Here is a 24,271-nt window from a genome sequence, read left to right on the forward strand (position 1 = left end):
CGGAGCTGAGTGACACGTGGGGCCCACACAGGCGCACGTGGGACTGGGGCGCACGTGAGGCTAGGGCTCACGTGACGCTAGGGCACACGAAGGGCTGGCGGCACATGGAGGCCCCAGCAAGCGCACGTGGGACACGTGGGGTCATTGTCTGGCACGCAGCCAGGCACGTGCCCGCTGTGAGCCCTGGGGATGGGTGCGGCCCCACCCTCCAGCGTTCCTGGTCTCAATGCTCTTCCCCAGGCATCCAGGTGCCAGCGTCTCCGCAGGCCTCCCACCCCGCGGGCCTCCGTCCCCTGGATGGTCGTCACAATCCGCGCAAAGGGGTGAAAGTGCGGTCAGCTCACAGGGCCTGGGTTGAAACTTTCCTTGCTAATCAGGACCGGTTAAATGATTTAACCCTTCTGTGCTTCTTTCGACCTCTGGGATGCGAAGGTAATACTTTCACGAAGTTTTTTTGTTTTATGAGAATTACAAAAACTAATCACCATTTAGTCACTGGGTCTGGAGCATGAGTGCTTAACTGATGTTGTAATAAACGCACTTAATTTTTGTTTTGTTTTGTTTTGTTTTTCACATACTCCTCCCTGTAAAGAACGAACAAATCCGTGTCTGGCCCAGGAGAACAATGTTAAAAGTCTGAGGGCTGGCTGCTAAGGAAATCTGTGTGGTCTCCTAAGAGAAGTTGGGGCGGGGGTGTGGATTTGGAGGGCGGGGAAACTGAAAGCAGGGAATCCAGGCTAGATCCACTGCAGGGCGAGGAGACAAGAGTTAGTTTGAAAAGACCAGTGATCCAGTTGCCAGAAACTTTCTGACTTTTAAGCTTGAGAATTTTGCGGTCATTTTTTTTGACCTATGTATTATCACGTCTTTTCTTAATAAGGAGAATGTTTATGTGACTTGTTTATAAATTACCATGGGGTCTAAGTGGGGGCTGACTGGAAAGAGTTCCTAGGTGTGGTTGTTTCAGAGAATACAACTTAAGAGACTGTGCCCCTGGGAGTCAGGGTTTAGTGCCTGGGACGTTGTGGGAGAGGGAACAGAAATATCTGCTGTCATGCTTAAAAATGTGTCAGTCTTTTATTTTAAGGTACTCATTTCTTCTGCTGGTAGTCATATGGTTCCTTTGTAGTGACACGGTTGACTGTAGTTTCCAGAAATAGTATACAGCTCAGTCACCCATTAGACCAGTTGGCTGTAGTCTGTTCCTTGGTGTTTAACTGAATGAATACATCAGCCTATCTTCAAGTACTTTGGAGACAAAAAGCTCATGTCCTTTCTGAAAATAAATCTTGACAAACACTAATGTTGTGTTTTGAAAAGGCAGGTGTTTTATTCCATTCAGGCTGCTATAACAAAACCCCACACTGAGTGGCTTATAAAGGACAAATTTATTTCTCATATTCCTGGAGGCTGGAAGTCTGAGATGCCTGGTTAGGTAAAGGCCGTTTTCCAGGTTGCAGACTTCTGCTTGTAACTTCACATGGTGAAAAGGGCTAGAAAGCTATGTGGCAGGCCCCATATGAGAGCACTAATTCCATTCATGAGTACAAAGCCCAAAGGCCACAATTCCTAATACCATCACATCAGACCAGATTTCAACAAACAAATTTTGGGGGACACAAACCTTCAGACCATAGTGGCTGTCAGTGACCTCAGTGGTCATTTTGCTAGCTTATATAACTGTTCAAAGACTTTTCCACTATCTTCTGCTGTATTTGCTCTCCTCATATGGAATGTTCTATTTTCTCTCTTTTACCACTCTCCATTCTAAGCAACTTGAAGATGTTATCCAAATCTCAGTTCCCATCTTTATCACTGGACAGATATTTCATATATTCAGTTAAAGTAACATAACCTCTGTTACTTTATGGTAACTGTAAGCTTACCTTCATATACTCTTTCTCTGACCTCCAATGGCAGTTATCAGGTACATTGTTATTTAGCTATATATCATACAGATATATTTTACCTTTTTTTAAATTAATTTTATTGGAGCATGGTTGCTTTAGAATGTTGAATTAGTTCCTACCTTACAACAAAATGAATCAGCCATACATATATTTCTAATTAATAGACTTGAATTTTTAGAGCAATTTTAGTTTTATAGGAAGACTGAGTAGAAAACAGTTATGTATACTTTCTCTTCCCCTCACAGATTATGTTATATCCACCCCATTATTAATACCTTACATTTATGTATTATATTTGTTATAGTTGATGTACTGATATTGATACATTATTATTAACTGAAGCCCATAGTTTGTATTAAGTATTCACACTTACTGTTGCATAGATCCATGAGTCTTGGCAAATGCATAAATTCATATGTCCACCATTACAATGTAGAATAGTTTCACTAACCTAAAAATCCCTCCGATACCCAGTATTCATCCCTTCCTTTCTCCATCCGAGCCCTAGCAACCATTGACTTAAACAGAATGTCATACATTTGGAATAGTATGTAGGAGTTTCAGATTGACTTCTTTTGCTTAACAATATGCATTTGAGATTTCTCTCTGTCTTCTCAACACTGAATAACATTCCATTGCATATATGGGTCGCAGTTTATCTGTTTACCTGCTGAAAGATATCTTGGCTGCTTTGAAGTTATGACAATTATGAATACTGCTGCTATAAACATTTGGTACAGCTTTTTGTATGCATGTAAATTTTCAGCTGCTTTAGGTAAAAATACAATTGCTGTACTACATGTTAAGGTTCTGTTTAACTTTCTAAGAAACTACAAGACTGTCCTGCAAAATGAATACTGTCTTGAGTTTTCACCAGCAAAAATGAGAATTCCCACTGTTCCATGTGTTCACCAGCATTTTATCAGTTTTGTATTTTAGATATTCTATTAATAACAAGTGTGTAGTGATGTCTCATTACTGTTTTAATTTGCTGTTCTTTAATGATTTTAAAGGTTTAATATACTTTCATTTGCTTCTTCATCATCCATATATCTTCTTCGGCAAGATGCTTGCTTTGGTATTTTTCTTAATTTATTGAGTTGTTTATATTCTTCCTGCTAGGTTTTGGGTCCTTCATGTAGTTCACCAGTCCTTTTATCAGATGTGTTTTCTCAGATATTTTCTCCCAGTGTGTGACTTGTCATTTCATTCTCTTAAAAGTGTCTTTCACAGAGCAAAAGTTTTTTATTTCAATGAGGTTCAAGTTTTCTTTTGTTTTTTCATAGTACTTCTGATGTATCTAAATCTAAGGGCATTTTTGTTTTTTCCTGTAGCTTCTAGGAGTTTGTTTATTTCTTTTTTGGTGTTTTGCGTTTATGTCTATAATCTACTTTTTTTGGCATAAGGTGTAATGCCTGTGTTTACATTTATGGTTTTGCATGTATACATATATGCAGTATCATCTATTGAAAACACTATCCTTTCTTCAGTGAATTGCATTTGCTTCCTGGCCAAAGATCAGTTGGAAATATTTCCACAGGTCTATTTATAGGCTCCGTTTTCTGTTCCATCTATTTGTCCATTCCTTTGCCAACACAACAGTATCTTGATTAATGTAGCTTTCTAATGTGTCTTGAATTCCTGTGAGGTAGCCTTAACCAGACAAAGCAGAGCTTTGGAAACTGTGAAGGGGAGTTAGAATTTTATTTTAAATGTGAAGGAAAACCATGAAAGGGATTTAAGTGGAAAATGACATGGCCTAATTTATTTACTTATGTGCTTATGTGTCATTTTTTAATTACTTTGGCTACTGTTAGGAGAATGGATAAAGGAAATCAAGAATAGAATCACGGAAACTGGTTAGGAGGTTTTGAAACAAGTAAGAACTCCTGGAAGAGTCAGATGTCAGATTAGCTAGACATGAATATCTCCTTTAAACTTTCCTCATGATTCAATAAGCATGGAATCTGAGCTGAAAATAGAAATGGTGCAGAAAAAGATCTGTTCATAAATTCAGGAATCCAAAGGTAAAATCTGACAGGCAGTGATAGTAGAATATTAAGCAGGAAATGCCAGGCTCAGATCATCTCTAATAGCCCATTGCTTAACTGAACTTGTATTCCCTTCCTTAGTGCATTTTACAAGGTGCTTAAGTGTAAAGAAATGATCCAAGGTGAGTTAAGAAAGATGTTCATCAATTAAATGGTCATTTTGTCAGATATATACTTAAAGTTATTACTTCCCTTTAAATCAGATATCTGATTAGTTTCTTACTTGAGTGTTTGATAGGTTCAATAGCAATATTTAAGGAGCTGGAGTTTCCAGTGATATCCTAATGATATCCTACATTAAAAGCTAAATTCCTCTCCGGTTAGGACAGATTCCTTACCATTCACAATCTGCCTATCCTGTACCATTTCTCTGCAGTGTTTTTAACCAACATAATCTTAGCAGGAATAAAATCATAAACAAGTCTGTGGAGACTGAAAAAAATCTGATAAATTAATTTTTACGGAAAGATCAATAGACAGTAGATGGGTGCCTAAGGATGTGGGCTTGGAAACTATACTGCTTATGTTTGAATGTCAGCTCCACCAACCAACTGGTGACCAGAAACAAGTCAATAAGTTCTTATGCTGATACCTCAGTCTCTTCATGTGTAAAATGGAGATAAAACTGATACCTTCTTAATGTTGTTTTGAGAATTGAGGACTACCTAGAATACTCAGTCTTTTCGTGCCTAGGAAGAACAGGAAGCTGATTCGGAAGCTGTAGAAGCCTGTTCCACAGCAAGTGATGCTGAGGTAGATGGATTTAATAACAATATTAAAGGCAAGAGTAAGCAAGATACTGCAAGATTCTTCCTTGAGAGAAGATGGTTGCAACATTTGGTGTGCATGATGTAATCTATATCCCGCTAAGTAATGACTTAGTAGAACTTGAGAGAGTACAGATGTCTGAAGTTCCTGGCATCACTATAATTCCAACCCATCTTGGTACTATGTGTCCCATTCCTACACATCTATTATTCAAAATCTCCAGGCTCTTCAGTTCAGTTGGTCAGTCGTTTCTGGCTCTTTGTGAACCCATGATCCGCAGCACACCAGGCCTCCCTGTCCATCACCAACTCCCGGAGTCGACCCAAACCCATGTCCATAGAGTCGGCAATGGCATCCAACCATCTCATCCTCAGTCGTCCCCTTCTCCTCCTTTCCTCAATCTTCCCCAGAATCAGGGTCTTTTCAAATCAGTCAGCTGTTCGCATCAGGTGGCCAAAGTATTGGTGTTTCAGCTTCAGCATCAGTCCTTCCAATGGACAACCGGGACTGATCTCCTTTAGGATGGACTGATTGGATCTCCTTGCAGTCCAAGGGACTCTCAAGAGTCTTCTCCAACACCACAGTTCAAAAACATCAATTGTTCTGTGCTCAGCTTTCTTTACAGTCCAACTCTCACATCCATACATGACTACTGGAAAAACCATAGCCTTGACTAGATGGACTTATGTTGGCAAAGTAATGTCTCTACCTTTTAATATGCTGTCTAGGAGGGTAACAACTTTCCTTCCAAGGAGTAAGCATCTTTTAATTTCATGGTTGCAGTCACCATCTGCAGTGATTTTGGAGCCCCCAAAAATACAGTCAACCACTGTTTCCACTGTTTCCCCATCTGTTTGCCATGAAGTGATGGGACCAGATGCCATGGATCTTAGTTTTCTGAATGTTGAGCTTTAAGCCAACTTTTTCACTCTCCTCTTTCACTTTCATCAAGAGGCTCTTTAGTTCTTCTTCACTTTCTGCCATGAGGGTGGTGTCATCTGCATATCTGAGGTTATTGATATTTCTTCCAGCAATCTTGATTCCAGCTTTTGCTTCTTCCAGTCCAGCGTTTCTCATGATGTACTCTGCATATAAGTTAAATAAGCAGGGTGACAATATACAGCCTTGGCGTACTCCTTTTCCTATTTGGAACCAGTCTGTTGTTCCATCTCCAGTTCTAACTGTTGCTTCCTGACCTGCCTTTAGGTTTCTCAAGAGGCAGGTCAGGTGTTCTGGTATTTCCATCTCGTTCAGACTTTTCCACAGTTTATTGTGATCCACATGGTCAAAGGCTTTGACATAGTCGATGAAGCAGAAATAGATGTTTTTTCTGGAACTCTCTTGCTTTTTCAGTGACCCAGGGGATGTTGGCAGTTTGATCTCTGGTTCCTCTGCCTTTTCTAAAACCAGCTTGAACATCTGGAACTTCACAGTTCATGTATTGCGAGAGCCTGGCTTGGAAAATTGTGAGCATTATTTTGCTAGTGTGTGAGATGAGTGTAATTGTGCAGTAGTTTGAGCATTCTTTGGAATTGCCTTTCTTTGGGATTGGAGTAAAAACTGACCTTTTCCAGTCCTGTGGCTACTGCTGAGTTTTCCAAATTTGCTGGCATATTGAATGCAGCACTTTCACAGCATCATCTTTTAGGATTTGAAATAGCTCAACTGTAATTCCATCACCTCCACTAGCTTTGTTCATAGTGATGCTTCCTAAGGCCCACTTGATTTCACATTCCAGGATGTCTGGCTCTAGGTGAGTGATTATACCATCATGACTATCTGGGTTGTGAAGATTTTTTTTGGTACAGTTCTTCAGTGTATTCCTGCCACCTATTCTTAATATCTTCTCATTCTGTCAGATCCATTCCATTTCTGTCCTTTATTGAGCCCATCTTTGCATGAAAATTTCCCTTGGTATCTCTAATTTTCTTGAAGAGATCTCTAGTCTTTCCCATTCTATTGTTTTCCTCTACTTCTTTGCATTGATCACTGAGGAAGGCTTTCTTATCTCTCCTTGCTATTCTTTGGAACTCTGCATTCAAATGGATATATCTTTCCTTTTCTCCTTTGCTTTTCACTTGTCTTCTTTGCACAGCTATTTATGAATCCTCCTCAGACAACCATTTTGCTTTTTTGCATTTCTTTTTCTTGTGGATGGTCTTGATTCCTGTCTCCTGTGCAGTGTCACTAACCTCCATCCATAGTTCATCAGGCAGTCTGCCTATCAGTTCTAGTCCCTTAAATCTATTTCTCACTTCCACTGTATAAGGTTTTTTATTTAGGTCATACCTGAATGGTCTAGTGGTTTTCCCCACTGTCTTCAATTTAAGTCCGAATTTGGCAATAAAGATTAATGATCTGAGCCACAATCAGCTCCCAGTCTTGTTTTTGCTGACTGTATAGAGCTTCTCCATCTTTGGCTGCAAAGAATATAATCAGTCTGATTTCATTGTTGGCCATCTGGTGATGTCCATGTGTAGAATCTTCTCTTGTGTTGTTGGAAGAGGGTGTTTGCTATGACCAGTGTATTCTCTTGGCAAAACTCTATTAGCCTTTGCACTTCTTCATTCTGTACTCCAAGGCCAAATTTGCCTGTTACTCCAGGTGTTTCTTGACTTCCTAGTTTTGCATTCCAGTCCCCTTAATGAAAAAGACATCTTTTTGGGGTGTTATTTCTAAAAGGTCTTGTAAGTCTTCATAGAACTGTTCAACGTCAGTTTCTTCAGTGTTACTGGTCGGGGCATAGACTTGGATTACCATGTTATTGAATGGTTTGCCTTGGAAACGAACAGAGATCATTCTGTCATTTTTGAGATTGCATCCAAGTACTGCATTTCAGACTCTTTTGTTGACTATGATGGCTGCTCCATTTCTTCTAAGGGATTCCTGCCCACGGTAGTAGATATAATGGTCATCTGAGTTAAATTCCCCCATTCCAGTCCATCTTAGTTCGCTGATTCCTAGAATGTCAATGTTCACTCTTGCAGGCTCTTCAACCAGAATTGAAAAGAAGATACACCAAGAGGAAAACTCAGAGAAGGGGATCCATACCATATGAAGTTCAAAAGGCTTTCATTATTAGGTTTAATATGAACAGGAACTGACATATCAGCCACTAAATGACCTGATGGAATTGCGTCTCAAGATTTTTCGAAAAGCAGCTACTCATACACAGGAAGTATGAGAAGAGCCTACACTTCCCAGAGAATTTTGTGGATGTAATAGTAATATCACTTTGGTCTCCTGGAATCTTCAGGTCTGACCAAGGTAGCTGAAATACAAGCCCTCTTGTGGTATTAAGCTTGTTTGTCTAGAACTAGATAGCAGCATTTGGTCTCAATTCAGTCCAGGTATTACCACCCTTATAGAGAAGCCTGGAGACAGCAAAGCAGTCCTTGGATCTCACTTGCCTACAGCCCCAAGCTCATGTATATATAGCTTAGTACTGGGAGATGAGGGCATTTTTACCTGTACTCTTCCCTAGAGACTCAGGATGGGAAGAAGTTGTTAAGGCAAAGTCCATAGGATAGTCCTTTTCTATTAATTAGAGAGACATTACATTCAATGTAAAAGAGTCCTGATATTTGTAGATTTGCCCATATACCTTCCTATCAGATACAATTGTGTCATTGTGCAATTGTGTTGTTAACACAGTAACACACTAGGAACTATTGCACAATGGTACTATGCCCATGCCCTAGAGTCTTTTCCCTTTGTATTTAATACCTGTTAGTTTTATAGGCCTGTCATCAGTAATAGCATAAACTGGGTGGCTTAAACAACAAGAATTTATTCTCCTCAGTTCTGGAGGCAGGTTGGGTTTCCCCTGAGCCTTCTCTCCCAGGCTTGCTTCTCATTCTGTCCTCACGTGGTCACTCCTCGCCTCTGTGTGTGCCTGCCCCTGGTCTCTCCGTTTCTTATTAAGACAACTGTCATAATGGATCAGGGCCCCACCATTACGAGATTTAACCTTAATTTTCTTTCTAAAGATTCTATCTCTAAATATAGTCATATTCTAAAGTATTAGGGCTTCAGTTATACAAATTCTGGGGTGACAATGTCCAGTTCATCACAGTATGTAAAGAATATGTCCGCTTGATATGCTCAACATGTCTTTGTGCTGGCCGAGGACACAGTGCTATCAACCACCTGTGTAACATGGAGGGAGTTCTTATCTCCAGGAAATACTTCTGTTGCAGTGGTAGAATAAGACTAATTCTCTGGTAATCTCAAACTTTAACCAAAAGTGATGGCAGCAGAAAGTCTAAACTGTTTGAAACACACCAGGTGGGTGATTCTGAGAAGTCTCACCAGCTTAATAACTTAAGCAAGTATTGGGTACACTCTGTAAATGTTAACTGCACACCTTAACCCTCTCTTGGCCCTCACCTCTTCATCTGACTCTCCTTGTTTATATCTCTGGCTTTATTCTGGAAATATTATAGCCCATTTCTGGTCAACTGAAATAAAGATCCATAGGAACTAGTTATAAATTAGTTATAAATATTTGAAGTAGTGAAATTAAATGACAGCAAGAGTGTTTTTCGTATTTTACTGCTTGCCCTGGAAGTTCTAAGAAAGAGACATTTTTTACCATGTAATAACAATAACAGCATTTATTGAGCACTTACTTCATGAAAGGACATTTTCAAGATCTTTACATGTTTTATCCTATCTTTACAGTAGCACTGTGCTTTCAGTTATATTATTATCCTCATTTTGTGATGAAAAAGTTGTGTAGCAGAAATATTTTAAAAGTTTCTTAAATGTAAAGGGCTAGCTAGAGGTATGGTTTTAAGTAAAATTCAGTCAGATTGGTGAAGTCATCACTTGCTGTTTGTGCCTTTTTTCCTACTTATCAAGGAAGACTTATTATTCTGTTTTAAAGTGCTAATCACATTAATTAGATTAACAGAGAAGCGATGAAAAGAACTTTCCCTAAACACGTCAGAATATTTAATAGTGTGTCTTCAAAAGACTGAAATTTCAGAATACAAATGCATATTTATGAAAAAAAAAAATGTAACATTTGCCATTCTAAATGCCTGGGGTGAAATAAACTTTGAAAACTGGGGGAAACGTCAAAGATCTTAAACCAAAAAAATACTGAGAAAATATTTCTGTAAATTATCAAGAACATTGGTATGTTTGTATTTCCCCCAGACCCCTTTTATCCTGTAGCTATCACTTTAAACCACCTCCGTCCCCATCACACTTGTAATGTCAATTGATACAGCTTCCCCAGCTATCAAAATTCCAGCAAAACTGATTTCACCAGGCTGTTATTTTTTTTTCTTTCTAGAGGCTGGAATAGCAGCAGTAGTAGCACAGCCTGATTTCTATTAAATGTGTGGTCAGAGATCATTTTGAGTAACAGTCTTATATTTCTGATAAAAAAAATAAAAGACAAACCAGATGAAATGTACAAATCAACATGGTGAAAGTGTACACACACACACACACGCAAACACACATGCCCTCATTTTTCAAAGCCACATCCTGAGTTACTTTATTTTCTGTACTTGTGTTGAATTCATGATCATTAACATTGTGTTTGAAGAGAGGCGACAATGTAAGGCACCAGCATTCTATAAAAATCATCAGAGACTGGAATCTGCTCCAATTGACATGCATGCTATTCCTACAACAGTGAAAATCTTTTTTAGATATTTTTTTAATTAAAAACATTAACAGACTCATCCTACTGAATGCTGGGTAGTATTCTTTGTTTTTTTCACGTAGAAGAGAAACTGAACCACAATTGCTAGAATAGAAAAAGTAAGTCAAATACTTGACTTGGACCCCAAAGAGAACCCTTAGAAACCGTCAGCAGATACAACAGCTAGTGTGTTACCTCAGAACCAGAGAAGATTTCAAGGTCTTCGAAGTGTGTGTCCTTTAGAGCTGTTTCCTGTTGTTTTGATTTTGATTGTGAAATTCTACCCACTGATCCAAGGAAAAGACAGACCTGAGTAACCTGGCATGTCAGTACAAATAGAACTGGCATAATGATGCTGGGACTGGTTTCTTGTAAATGTTTTTTAGAAACCCTAAGTAAAATTATTTTTCACTACCTGTTAATATATTGCAGATGTGCTCACATTCTGTATAATCTATTGCATGATAATCTCCTCAAGTGTATCATGAGGTGACTGACTCATGCGATTCCTGAGGCCTTTCTTGCTCCAACATCCATCTTCCAATCTTCTTAGAATTCAAGAGCATCACTCCTCATGTGACTCATTTGTGTAAATAATGATATTTTGAGCAGAGCAAGGATAAACATAACACACTGGATACAAATTATGCAGTAATGTTATAACTACAAATTCATGTTTAGGTGAGGTTTGCTTCTTATACATGGGTTTTGATATATCTTTTTTTTTCCCATGTCTGGCCTCTCCTTCCTTCCTGAGCCTTCCTCTTACACTAAAAAAGCTACCCCCTTTTCTTTTGGGTAAAGTGTATATTGCAACATCTACTATCTGAGCATAGTATGGATGTATCTAATCTAGTCAGTAATTTACTTACTTGTTGTCAATTTACTTATTTTTTTAATTTACTTATTTCATCTTTACTCACTTTCTGTTACTCTAAATATTGTCCCATTAAGTATTTTTGAAAAACTGTCTCTGGGTTTGTACTTACTATCAAGCCCTGAAACCTTATCCTATTTGCAAGCTATCACACAGCCAAAATATTTATTATCTGACCCTTGACAGAAAAAATTTGCTGATTCTTCTTCTAGATCTCATAATTGGGTCTCAATAGAGACCAAGTTTCCTTTAATTCTCAAAGTTAAATTTGAGATAAAATTAGGTTTTTAAGCTCCAGAGTAGCTTTTATTGGGGGGCAGCACTCATTATTATTTAGTATCAGGGAAACAGTGGCTGACTTTATTTTTGGGGGCTCCAAAATCACTGCAGATGGTGATTGCAGCCATGAAATTAAAAGACGCTTACTCCTTGTAAGAAAAGTTATGACCAACCTAGACAGCATATTAAAAAGCAGAGACATTACTTTGTCAGCAAAGGTCTGTCTAGTCAAGGCTATGGTTTTTCCAGTGATCATGTATGGATGTGAGAGTTGGACTGTGAAGAAAGCTGAGCGCTGAAAAATTGATGCTTTTGAACTGTGGTGTTGAAGAAGACTCTTGAGAGTCCTTTGGACTGCAAGGAGTTACAACCAGTCCATCCTAAAGGAGATCAGTCCTGGGTGTTATTGGAAGGACTGATGTTGAAGCTGAAACTCCAATACTTTAGCCACCTGATGCAAAGAGTTGACTCATTTGAAAAGACCCTGATGCTGGGAAAGATTGAGGGCAGGAGGAGAAAGGGACGACAGAGGATGAGATGATTGAATGGCATCACTGACTCTGATGGACATGGGTTTGGGTGGACTCCAGGAGTTGGTGATGGACAGGGAGGCCTGGCTTGCTGTGGTCATGGGGTCGCAAAGAGTCAGACACGACTGAGTGACTGAACTGAACTGATTGCTAGGATGTGGCGGTGTGTTTTTTCATTTTCTCTTTTGGTTTGAGTTTTGGATTTTTGTGCTGCTGCTCACTGATCTCCTCATTTTCTTTTCCTGTCTCCCCACCCGTCCCCCTCCTCCTTTTATTCAGTCCTTCTCTCTTTAAGTACTTTGGTTTCAAGGAGTGTATGTTCTGATTACTCTGCCTAATTACTCTCTCTTTGGTACTGGGGTGCATTTGGTGGGCTATTATTTGGGGGGTTGGCTCCTGGAAACTTGGGTCTGTTGAAGAGAGTACCCCTACCTGTGGTAACCCTACAACTACAAAGACAATGGAGTTGGCTCTAGCTCCTTCCATTTAAGGGCAGGCGGTTAGCTGTCTTCACAGGCCCCAGAGAAAACTTCACTGCTCTCCAGAATCCCTGTATTCTCTCAGTGTTGAAGCAGGAAAGACTAAACTCATAAACTCAGCAGCCGTTTGGTTTTTTTTTTGAATTGGGTGATTTGTTTTCCAACCCATCTAATGCCTTTATAAAGTTATTCTTCACCACTTTTATCCATGCCTCAGCTGCACTGAACTGCCCAAAGATTGTTAGAGTTTTTTGTGTAATAAAAGGGAAGTCCCATAGGATTGGAATCAGAAGAGAATGGAACCAGTTTCAGCCATCATGTTCTAGAATTCTCACATATATCTCAAAAGCCTTTAAGCATATTATTTTAATTTACTTTGCTTAACATTATTTTAGAAAAAAATCAGAGCTTAACAAACATAGAGTGTCAGGAAGCATTTAACCAGAGGCTTCCTGTGTGCTGTTTTGGATCTGTCAGGAACCCTCTGGCCCTCATTGATTCCTGAATATTCAGGAATTGAGAGGAGAGGCACGCCTTTCCCGGGGCTGAGGAATCCAGGCATTTCTCATTACAGTGGTAAGTACCCTCTTCATTTTTATGAGTCAAATGGTAAAAGGTGATCTTTTGCAACTCTCTCTCTTTGATAGGGGTCGTCTTACGTTTTTTAAGTCTGGAATTTTAACCTTTGTCTTTGCTGAGAATAACCACCTGGTAAGACAGTATATATGCCCACACCATGCTGATTAAAACACCTTTGCTCCATCAGAGCTTGGGTCCCCGTGTCTTTCTTTCTTTCTTTCTTTCTATTCCTTCTGTCTTTCTCTCTCTCTCTATTTCTGGCTAATTCCTTGGAGCGCGGAGGCCCGCTGAGCTCACTTTCTTGCCCGGGCTTCTAAAACCCTCTCGAGAGGGTGCCCGGTGCCTTCACCCACTCGAGAGGGTGCCCGGTGCCCACGTGCAGCAGCGCCGCCCTAAGAACAGGGTTCTATTGGCTTTCCGCGTAACCCAGGGGATATCAGCCTCTTTCTCTCTCTTACTCTCAGAACCACTAGGTTCCGGTCCATTAAAGGATCAACAATAGAGAAGCTGTGGCTGCAAGATCCATTACTTTCTCTAGATACTAATAAATAAGAAAAATAACCCAAATCCCTTGAAAACTCATGCTTCTGGTGAAGAGTCTATTTAGTTTCCCATATAACCTTCTACCAGAACCCATTTTTAGAGATTTTTTTTTTTACTTTCTTTTTTTTCCCTGTGGTAGAGGAGCTCATTTAAATGTCACATCAATTAATATATCATCATGTATCATTCATTTCATCTTTTGTAAGAAAAATGTGAGAAATTGCACTTTGCTGTAAAGAAGGTAATATGCCAAAAATGGAAATAATTTATTTCACTGGTCTTAATTCTTAACTAAGAGAATAAGTTTAGCAAGCTCTAGTACTAACAGCAGAATAGAATTTGTTGCCAACTTATTTTATTTCCAACCTTTTTGTTTTTTTTCAACCCTGAGAAGGTAAAATATGAATGGATCATCTTCTACCCTAAAGACAGTACATTGGAAGAAAATGTCACAGTTTTCTTAAAAGAGTCTCTTGCACTCTCATGTCATGCACAATATATGTTTCACTTTCTAGTAGCAGACTTTTAAGCCCTAATAGTTGTATCACAATGCTGTCTTTATATGAATTATATCCATATTAGGACCAAATACCTACAGATGGAGAGTGAGAAAAAAATCCAACATAATAGATTTGTCATTTTTCCACTCTAGTTCAAAGCTATATGATTTTCTCTGTTACCGTCAATTATATTTCAAATATTTTCAAATATGTTCTCTTTTAGCTCCTATGCAGCCAAAAAACAGAAATAAGAATGTGATTTTTAAAGACAGCTAAGTTATCAAAGCAGAAATGCTTTTTTAATTAAATCACTATTCCATACCATGGTGAATTTGAAATTCTTAGTAGTTTTGAAAGGAATATTTAGCAATACCCAGGGAATGTAAAACAGTGGTATCAGTGAGACTTTCACTCTAAAACACACCTATACCTCAGCCTTATTAATTGAGAGGGGCCAGCCCAGAGTCTGACTGCATAGAGAGGAAGGGTGTAGGTCTCTTTAGCAGGTGAGCACCTCCAGTGGCTGTTCTCCTTCACATTTATCAAAAAGCATCTGCCGTTTTCTCAAACATCCTTCTTGGAAGGAACTGGATAAAGCTTTCAGACTCATAGAGGTAGTAACTGTGTACCTCAGGTACTTTTCTGTAAAGTTTATGTCCAAAGCATCAACTCTTGGAAGGCGATCCTGCATGAGAGGATTTGACAGAATGTACAGAAGGGATAGAAAGGACTCTTCAACCTTTAATGAATGGAAAACACCTTTCTCAATGCAGAAAGAATCAAGCCATGGGAATGATTTTTATCTGTAATGCGTGTCACATATTGTTCCCAAAATGATTTTAGCTATCTTACAAGGATGCATAAAATGAAAAGGTAAGAGTGTCATTTCAGAAGGAAAAAAAAAAAAAGGATGTAGGAACAGAGTGGAATTGAAAAAAAAGGGGGAAGATGTCATAATAACCCACAAGTTTACCAAGATAAACCACAAAAATAGATCTGACTTACAAATTAAAATCTTCTAAGTTGTAAACTTTACAACATCCATGAGATAGAAACAAAACAATTGCTAAGGAGAACTGCACTATACCTCGTACTAAAGTCAGACACTACTTTCTTCTGGGGGTCCTCATGAAAAGGGTGTTGAGATGCAAATGAATCAGATATCCCCAGAATGTCACACTGTGCTCTTAAGAGCTGAGAATTTCTTTGTTATAGAAACTTAAACCTTTTGAGATAAAGTGCTGTTATGCAATTCATCACTTTTTCTAAAAAAAAATTCCTCAGGGTTATCTTCATAGGAAAATGTCTTTATCTGTGGTTAAATATGTGGCATATAGTTGAAATAAAAGAGATACTACTAAACCTACTTTTAAAATAGTGTCTTTTTAAAAAAAAAAGAATCATATATTTTAATAACATTGAATGCTACTAAATTCCATAATCAGATTTTTCCTCTTAGGAATTCACCTTGACTTTCAGTCAAGTCTGTAAGTTTACTTTCTTATTATCTGCCCAGTTCCTCCCAGTCCACATAGCCATGACTACTGCCTTCATTCAGATTCCCATCATCTTTAACGTTGATCATTCCTGCAACTGCTCTGACATCCTGCTTTTGCTGTGTCTTGTTTTTACTTGAGTCAATCTTCTTTTCATATCCAGGTTGATTTTTCTAAATTAAAAATATGTTTATGATCATCCTCTGTTCAATATCTTTCTGTTGTCCCTATAATGATTTACCTGACACTGTATAATGCAGCCTTTTCTCTCTTTACTGGAGCATTTGGAGCATTAATTCCAACACTCGGATACTTTACTTTGTCATCCTCAACAACATGTACTTTCCAAATTTGGCATTCTTTGTTTACACATTTTCTCTTTGCACATTCTATTGTCACAATTTTAAAAAGTTTTTTGTTTTTTTTTTTTTAACTTCATTTAAGTGTGATTACCACCTTCTCTGGAATCACTTTTCTGGTGCCATCCATATGGATTTGCTCATGATCATGGATGCTCTGTTAGTCCCATGTACTTTTTATCTCAGTTCTAACCCTTACCAGTCTTAAAGCTCCATCACTCTTCTGTCTCTCAGAAGTCTGTGAGACTTTTAAGCCATTTTTAGCTCTAATTCAATGTCTAATAGATTCACTTATACTTACTAATAACAGAAATAACTTTGATATATAATTCTTCCTATGAGACAACATGTTATAAGGCTAACACATTTATACACACTTAGTTCTCATAATAACTGCGAGAGGTAAATATTAATCTCTATAGATAATAAAATAAGAAATGTAGAGGTTAATTTCTCAATCACTATCTAACTAGTATACCTAGTACAGAAGCCAAAAAGCAAAGGCTAAACAATTTCATTAATTAAAATTTCTAAATTTCTACATAAAAAAATGCCATGCTCAAGCTCAAGAATGAGCTAACATCTGAAAAGGGAATATGTTTTTAATTATTTTAACAGAAAAAGGTTAGGTACTTTAATTAACAAAGTACTTTTGCAAATCTGCACAAACAAGATGAAATCCAACCGTAGGAAAAAATAAAAGCTTAAAAATGGCTAAGGCAGATAATAATGATAAAATAAATTATATTGATTATATAATTATATTGATTATAGCTAGTTTTTATTTAGTAATGCAGCTCTTTGCATGGTAGTGCTACACTGTAAAAATTACCATGTAAGCTGAAATCATACAAAGAAATCATCTTCCATGGGAAATATTACAGTTGTTCTATGACCTTTAAATTTAATTTTTGTGAAAACACTTAAAACTCTCTTACTATAAGTTGTATATTTATAGAAAAGTAGAATTAGTAAAATTAACATTTATTTAGTAGACTGTGATTTAAAACATTGAAAAGTTGAGAATCAATATTTTAGTTCTTTATGAAAAACTTATCAGGAGCAGCTTTACCTCACATTGTTTAATATATGACCCATAGTAAGCATCTTTTATGTGCCTTGGCAAATTGTTATTTTCCTTTCTAAGTTGGGATCAGTTTCCAACATTGCATACTTTTTGCTTTCAATGTTCTGAAATGCCACTGAGAATTTCTTTAACGTGGTGGTTTTTGCCAGCCCTGCTTCCTCTGGGATATCTTCATCCTTTCCTTTTTTTTTTTTAACAACCACTTTACTCATATATATTAATAACTATTTCCTAAAACTTCATTTACATTATGATTCTAATTTCAGTGTGTTTATTCCTTTTCATTTATTTGCTGGTTTCCACTTTGTTGTCCAGATTCCTCTTTCAATTATCCCTTTTTATAATGGCGCATGGTTTCTCTCAGCCAGTAGAAGAGACCCAACTAAATGTTTTGCTTCCTGTGTGTGAACTGAATAACAGATGTGCAGGGACCAGTCACCACAGGCTTTGAAAGAAGCAGTGTGGATGGTCACTGATCATGATGTACGTCTGTTGTTTCCATAGTGATTTGTGTACTGAAGAGTAAGTGGTGAAGATTGTACATAATGCAAATACATTAATACTTAATGCAAATACTTAAGTATTATTGTACTTAAGCAAATACTTAATACAGCACGGAAACTGAAATATAAACTGTGTTTTGGGGTTTTGATGTTATTTGCATATCAGAACCATGCAAAATGAGAACTCTCATACTTGACATATGCCACACCTCCAGCTTCTCTATACTAAATTCTCACAATAATTATAAACAAGCAGTGTTGTGTTGCTAATTTGACAGATGAGGAAACTGCAGCACAAAGCTGTAAAGTAATTCATTCAAGGCCCTAATTATATGTTAAGCAGGATTCAAATCCATGATCTGTTTAGGAAACTGTGCTCTTAGTCACAACCCCTATTATCTCTAGTATTCTAAATAAATGAATATACTGGGCACATGAGGTTTCCTGTCCTCTGTGATTTTTTTCATTAGAGTAGTATTATTAAATTCTTTGTAAAGAGATGAATTAGTTCCAGAACCTCAGTACTTCATAATGTTAAATGAAAATGACTAAATGCAGAAGATGCTCTCTAAAACAGATAAAATATGTTGTTGTTCTTCAGTAGCTAAGCCATGTCCGAATCTTTGTGACCCCATGAACTGCAACATGCCAGGCTCTCTGTCCTCCACTGTCTCTCAGAGTTTGCTCAAAATCATATCCATTGAGTTGGTGTTGCTATCTAACCATCTCATCCTCTGCCACGCCCTTCTTTTGTCTTCATCTTTCCTAGAATCAGGTTCTTTTCCAGTGAGTCTGCTCTTCACATCAGGTGACCAGAGTATTGGAATGTCAGCTTCAGCATCAATCCTTCCAATGAATACTCAGGGTTAATTTCCTTTAGGATTGACTCATTTGATCTTCTTGCAGTCCAGGGACTCTCAAGGATCTTCTCCAGCAACACAGTTCAAAAGCACCAATTCTCTGGTGCTCAGCCTTCTTTATGGTCTAGCTCTCTTATCTGTACATGACTGCTGGAAAAACTTTGCTCCAAGGAGCAAGCGTCTTTTAAGTTCATGGCTGCCATCACCATCCCCAGTAATTTTGGAACCTAAGAAAATTAAATCTGTCACTATTTCTACTTTTCCCCCATCTGTTTGTAATGAAGTGATGGGACCAGATACCATGATCTTAGTTTTTTTGTTGTTGTTGAGTTTCAAGCCAGCTTTTTAGCTCTCTCCTTTCACCCTCATCAAGAGTTTCTTTAGTTCCTCTTTACTCTGTGCCTATAGCATGTAGCAACTGCAGATCTGAAGATAAAATTTACCAAATATGTACCCTAGGAGGATTTTGAAGATTAGTAATGCAACTTGGATTTTAATTTAATTTCATGTCACTCATTCTAACTTGGTGTGAAATTCTTCTACATATATATAAACAAAGCTGTCTTGTCTTTGTTCTAACCTTTGTTTGGTTTGCTTATTTTGTGAGTTTGCAAGAGGCTATGATGATAACAAAGAGATGAAGGATCCCTTTGAAGTTCTGACAAAACTATGAGCACTCTTCTCAGAGAAATACATATACAGTCAACATTTTGTGTATAATTTAGATGGATGGGTTGACTCCGCAAAGTCTGTCCACAGATTTATGAATTCAGGACACATGTTTAACTTCTTAACAAAGCAAAACTCATTTCTTTCTCCTGTGGCCACTTAGTGAATATAAGCTGACAAAAGTCACCAACATGTTATGATGCTGTCATCTCAACACAAGGTTTCTACATCTGCCCCAATGGAGAAAAGAGCCTGAGTCATCAGGACCTCGCCCTAAAGCTTCCTTTGTACATGAGAACATCTATTCTGTGCCTACAGTTTGAAAGCCGGCATTTAAATATTCTTATATTCTTTTTTGTCTACTTCTTTCATTTAACATCATGTCCTATGCTTTATTGTCTATTTCCACTCTACCAATGAGTGTATTAATCACTAGTCACGTATTCCTCTAATATTTATTGATGCAAAATGTGCAACTCATAGATTCTTGATAACAGTGAGCCATTCCTAAGAAAACTCTATTCTCAAGAGCCTTGCAAATTGATAGGGGCATAGGGACAATAAACAAGTAAAAATAAACAATTTAGTATGACATCAGTATGTTCAAATATAAGTTAAAAGGTGGTATATAATACAATGGGCTTCCCTGGTGGCTCAGTGATAAAGAATCCACCTGCCAATGTAGGAGACATGGGTTCCATCCTTCAGTCAGGAAGGTCCCCTGTAAAAGGAAATGGCAATCTACTCCAATGATCTTGCCTGGAGAATTCCATGAACAGAGTAGCTTGGTGGGCTAAAGTCCATGGGGTTGCAAAGAGTCAGACAGGACTGAGTGACTAAACAACAACATATTATACAGTAGCTATTTAGGAGAAGAACCTGTTTAGCATTTGCAGGGATGGAGAAATCTCTATAAAGAGTCAATATTTGAGTTGAGACCCTATCTTCAGGGATATAGGGTAGAAATATACCAGTCAGAGAGAACAGCAAATAAAATAGTCCCTGAGGTAATGTGAGGCTGTTTGTAGGGAAAATCTAAATGCACATGTTGGAAAGAATAAAAAATAATAGTGAAAGGTAATTTTAAACCTATAGCCAGATCCTGAGAGATTCTAGAATAAAAACTGATAAAAAGGCTGAATAGCTAAGCTTAGTAAGTGGTTTGTGAGATGAAGTTAGAGAGCTATACAGGACATTTGAAACAATCAAAAGGAAGGGATTGGTCTAATAATATGTATATGTGTGTGTCCTAAGTCAGTTAGTCATGTCCAACTGTTTGTGACCCTGTGGTCTGTAGCCTGCAAGGTTCCTCTGTCCATGGGATTTTCCAGGCAAGAATACTGGAGTGGGTTGCCATTTTCTTCTCCAGCAGATCTGCCCAAATATGTATATGCTATGTCTTATAAACATCAGTTCAGTTCTGTTGCTCAGTTGTATCCAACTCTTTGCGACCCCATGGTGAAGAGGAACTAAAAAGCCCTTGATGAAAGTGAAAGATGAGAGTAAAAAAGTTGGCTTAAAGCTTAATATTCAGAAAACTAAGATCATGGCATCTGATCTCATCACCTCATGGGAAATAGATGGGGAGACAGTAGAAACAGTGTCAGACTTTTTTTTGGCCTCCAAAATCACTGCAGATGGTGACTGCAGCCATGAAATTAAAAAACTCTTACTCCTTGAAAGGAAAGTGATGACCAATCTAGATAGCATATTAAAAAGCAGAGACATTACTTTGCCAACAAAGGTCCATCTGATCAAGGCTATGGTTTTTCCAGTGGTCATGTATGGATGTGAGAGTTGGACTGTGAAGAAAGCTGACAAAAAATTGATGCTTTTGAACTGTGGTGTTGGAGAAGACTCTTGAGAGTCCCTTGGACTGCAAGGAGATCCAACCAGTCCATCCTAAAGGAGATCAGTCTTGGGTATTCATTGGAAGGACTGATGCTGAAGCTGAAACTCCAAAACTTTGGCCACCTCATATGAAGAGTTGACTCATTGGAAAAGACCTGATGCTGGGAGGGGTTGGGGGCAGGAGGAGAAGGGGACGACAGAGGATGAGATAGCTGGATGGCATCACCGACTCGATAGGCATGGGTTTGGGTAAACTCCAGGAGTTGGTGATGGACAGGGAGGCCTGGCTTATAAACATCACTCTGATTCTTTCTGGAGATTTTTGAAGGGCATTAGGGGAAGGAGTAGCGCTATCACTAGAAGACTATTTTTTGTAGTTCAGATAACGAAAGATGGGGCCAACACTTGTTATCTGGTGAAGTGAAGGCAGTGATGAAAGAGGGGTGTGGATAGCTCAGAGACTGATTTTGGAATGGCCCATCTGCTTTGCATTTGGAGAAAGAAAAAGCTTAGTTTAAGTTGTTGACAAGTTATATTGGTATAAAATGTTTGTAGATCACAATCACTGAATTAACATCTTTTAACTTTTTATAATTTATGCTTTCAGGTAAACTCTCTCTGTGTGACAATATAAACAAATTAATATATTTTGGGTCCCTACAAAATTTGCTGAAACATATTCTTTCTAGGATTTAAAAATTATTTCATACGCATTTTTTTTCATGTAATCTGTGTTGCTCTCAAATGTTAAATATTATAGTGTTCTATTTGGAAATAATTGCTTCCTCTGTGTTTTCAGAAAGCGTTCTTACTTTCTAAAGCAAAATACTTTTCTAAATAGCAACTAAGTCATACATTATGATTCCTCTTGTACCTTCTTGAATTTTTTATATCTCATTTTTTAGCCTTTATTTCTTCTTACCCAAAAGTCCTTTATATTTTAGTTGTGCATATTCAGATATGGTGATTTTTAAGACACTTTAAATATCTAAAAACATTTCCTATTTTTCATTTTGGCAAACCATAAACACACTATTAATAAGTTTTCCCCAAAACACGTCAATGCAAATGTGCAGACTTATCTTCTGTAAAGTGAATTAGTGTTTCAGCCCAGAAATATTTGCCTAATAATTCAGTTCAATAAATCTGACCAGAGAATCTATCTGACAGGCACTGTGCCTGTGGGAGCCTCCCTATGCAGTCACTGCCAGCCTTTAAAATTGAATTTACATCATTAATGAAAGGAATGACCCTTAGTTTATTGCTTAATAGCATGTTGAAAGTCGACAGGTAGATCCACCCCATAGGATTTTTTTTTTTAATGGCATTTGTCTTGCTCCCACCAGTGCCTGTGAGTTTCAGTGATTTCTCTTGACTCATACCAGTTGCTAAGTAACGTGGAAAAGTACAGCTGCAGCTTCACTTCCTTCAAACTGCTGCTCCTAAATATGAATAAAACCATAGACATTCTATTTTTGTGTTCAGAACTCACTGCTTTCAAAGCTTCTATGTCAGATTCTCTGAAGCATAATGGAGAAGGCAGTAAAATTACAGGCCAAATAAGACTTCTGAAAAATATTTGCTTCCTTTTTTTTTAAATCTCCAGATGAGATGGGGTTACTTCTCTTTTACCTCTGAGCTCCCATTAGAGTCAGAAAGTGAACAAATTGAACTAAAAACCAAGAAGACTCATTGCTTGACCTTGGGGAAATTATTAATTTCTCAAGTAATCTGTAATGCATGAAGTGGTTAAATTCAAGGATTGTTCACCCTCTTCCAGCTGGATGAGTCCACGAAACAGTTGTGGACTACACCACCACATGGTACTATTTCTACATAAATTTTATAAATTGTTTTATTATTATTTGCTTTATATCTCTATTTGGCTTACACAGGATAGCTACTTAAAGATACTGAAGATAGAATTCTACTTCTCCACCCTTTATAGTTCTTTGCGCTCTCTGTGGATGAGTGAACCTAATCACATAAAAAATAATATGAAGTAACAATCCTTGACAAAGTTCTAGGTCATTTTCCTTCTCAAAATTCACATTTAAAGTCTGGACCTACATTTAGTTCGCATCTTGGTGAATGAAGCCAACTCCTATGTTGCCTTGCCTTCTCTCTCTCTCTCAATTCCAAGTGACTAATTGCTTTAGTAAGATCTCTCTTGGTGGGAAGAGTTCCTATACAGCATGTTGAGTTTTTCAAATATAATATGTATTTTTGTCTGTTATAATTGTGAGTGCCTATCTACTTTCCTCCCGAGGCTGTGACATCCTATAGGGAGAATGTTTTGTGTATTTCATCTCTACACTTCCAGGGCCCAGCACAGTTCCTGTTATATTACAGTTATTATATATTTTCTTTTAACTAGCAGAAGTAAAAGTGTTTTAGGAAGCCTCATATGTTCTTAGGCTAGTAGGGTGTAGTTACTAAATTACTTCTTTTCAGAACAACATTTCGTGGGAGGTATATATCCAGATTTTGTACATTCAGAGAAAAATCTTAAGAAATAGCGATTTATGCATTGCTATAGAGCATATCTTTACTCAAATTTTTTGATTTAAGTGTAAATCAGAAACAAGTAATCACAGTCATTTAAAACTTAATCTGTATAGCATGTGTATGGCACCTGGAGAGGAGGGGCTGATTGAGAGAGGAGTGATTGTTTATCTCAGAAGGATTTTTTATGGTAGTGGTATTTATAAAATGAATTTTAGAACACAAAATTTTCTTTACAAGAATACTTTGTTAATTTAAAGCTGAATGTGATGTTTAATAGCACTCTCTTTCCCGCGTAGTAGTATATTATATATGTATATTCTATGTGTATTATGTGTCTGTGTATGTGTAAATTAACCTTTAAAAATCCTCTGTAAATCCTAGAAACTAACTAGTATTTATGGATTTAAATAATTTATATTTTTAAAATAATACAAGAAATAAGCTCTACACTTATTTCTGCCTTTATTCATTAAATATAATCTTTGAATATAGGAAGAAGTAAAATAAATATATTATAAGAATATATAATCACCTCTTTCTCAGTATACCAAGTAGGTTCAGTTGCCCAAAATGTATAACAAAATGGGAAGACCTAAATAAAGTCTTTCTTATATTCTTGCTTATTCAAATACACTGTTACAATGCAAAATGTTTTTTAACATGCTTAGCAGTGTAATGGCTGTAATGTAATGTATTCAGTATCAATTTAATTAAATGAAACTGCCCTCCAAATATATTTACACTCTGTTTTATTATCTCCCAA

General features: G+C 37.5%; 1 long non-coding RNA gene across 1 annotated transcript; it reads left to right on the forward strand.

Annotated features, from left to right (window-relative positions):
- The first annotated feature begins 246 nt into the window (after positions 1-246).
- LOC110147073 (uncharacterized) lies at positions 247-13,111 on the forward strand. Its single transcript, XR_002316738.2, has 3 exons — positions 247-432; positions 7,717-7,996; positions 13,031-13,111. It is a non-coding gene; the product is annotated as an uncharacterized lncRNA (long non-coding RNA).
- Positions 13,112-24,271: the final 11,160 nt, after the last annotated feature.

Source organism: Odocoileus virginianus, chromosome 8 (genome assembly GCF_023699985.2).
Source record: "Odocoileus virginianus isolate 20LAN1187 ecotype Illinois chromosome 8, Ovbor_1.2, whole genome shotgun sequence".
NCBI lineage: Eukaryota > Metazoa > Chordata > Mammalia > Artiodactyla > Cervidae > Odocoileus > Odocoileus virginianus.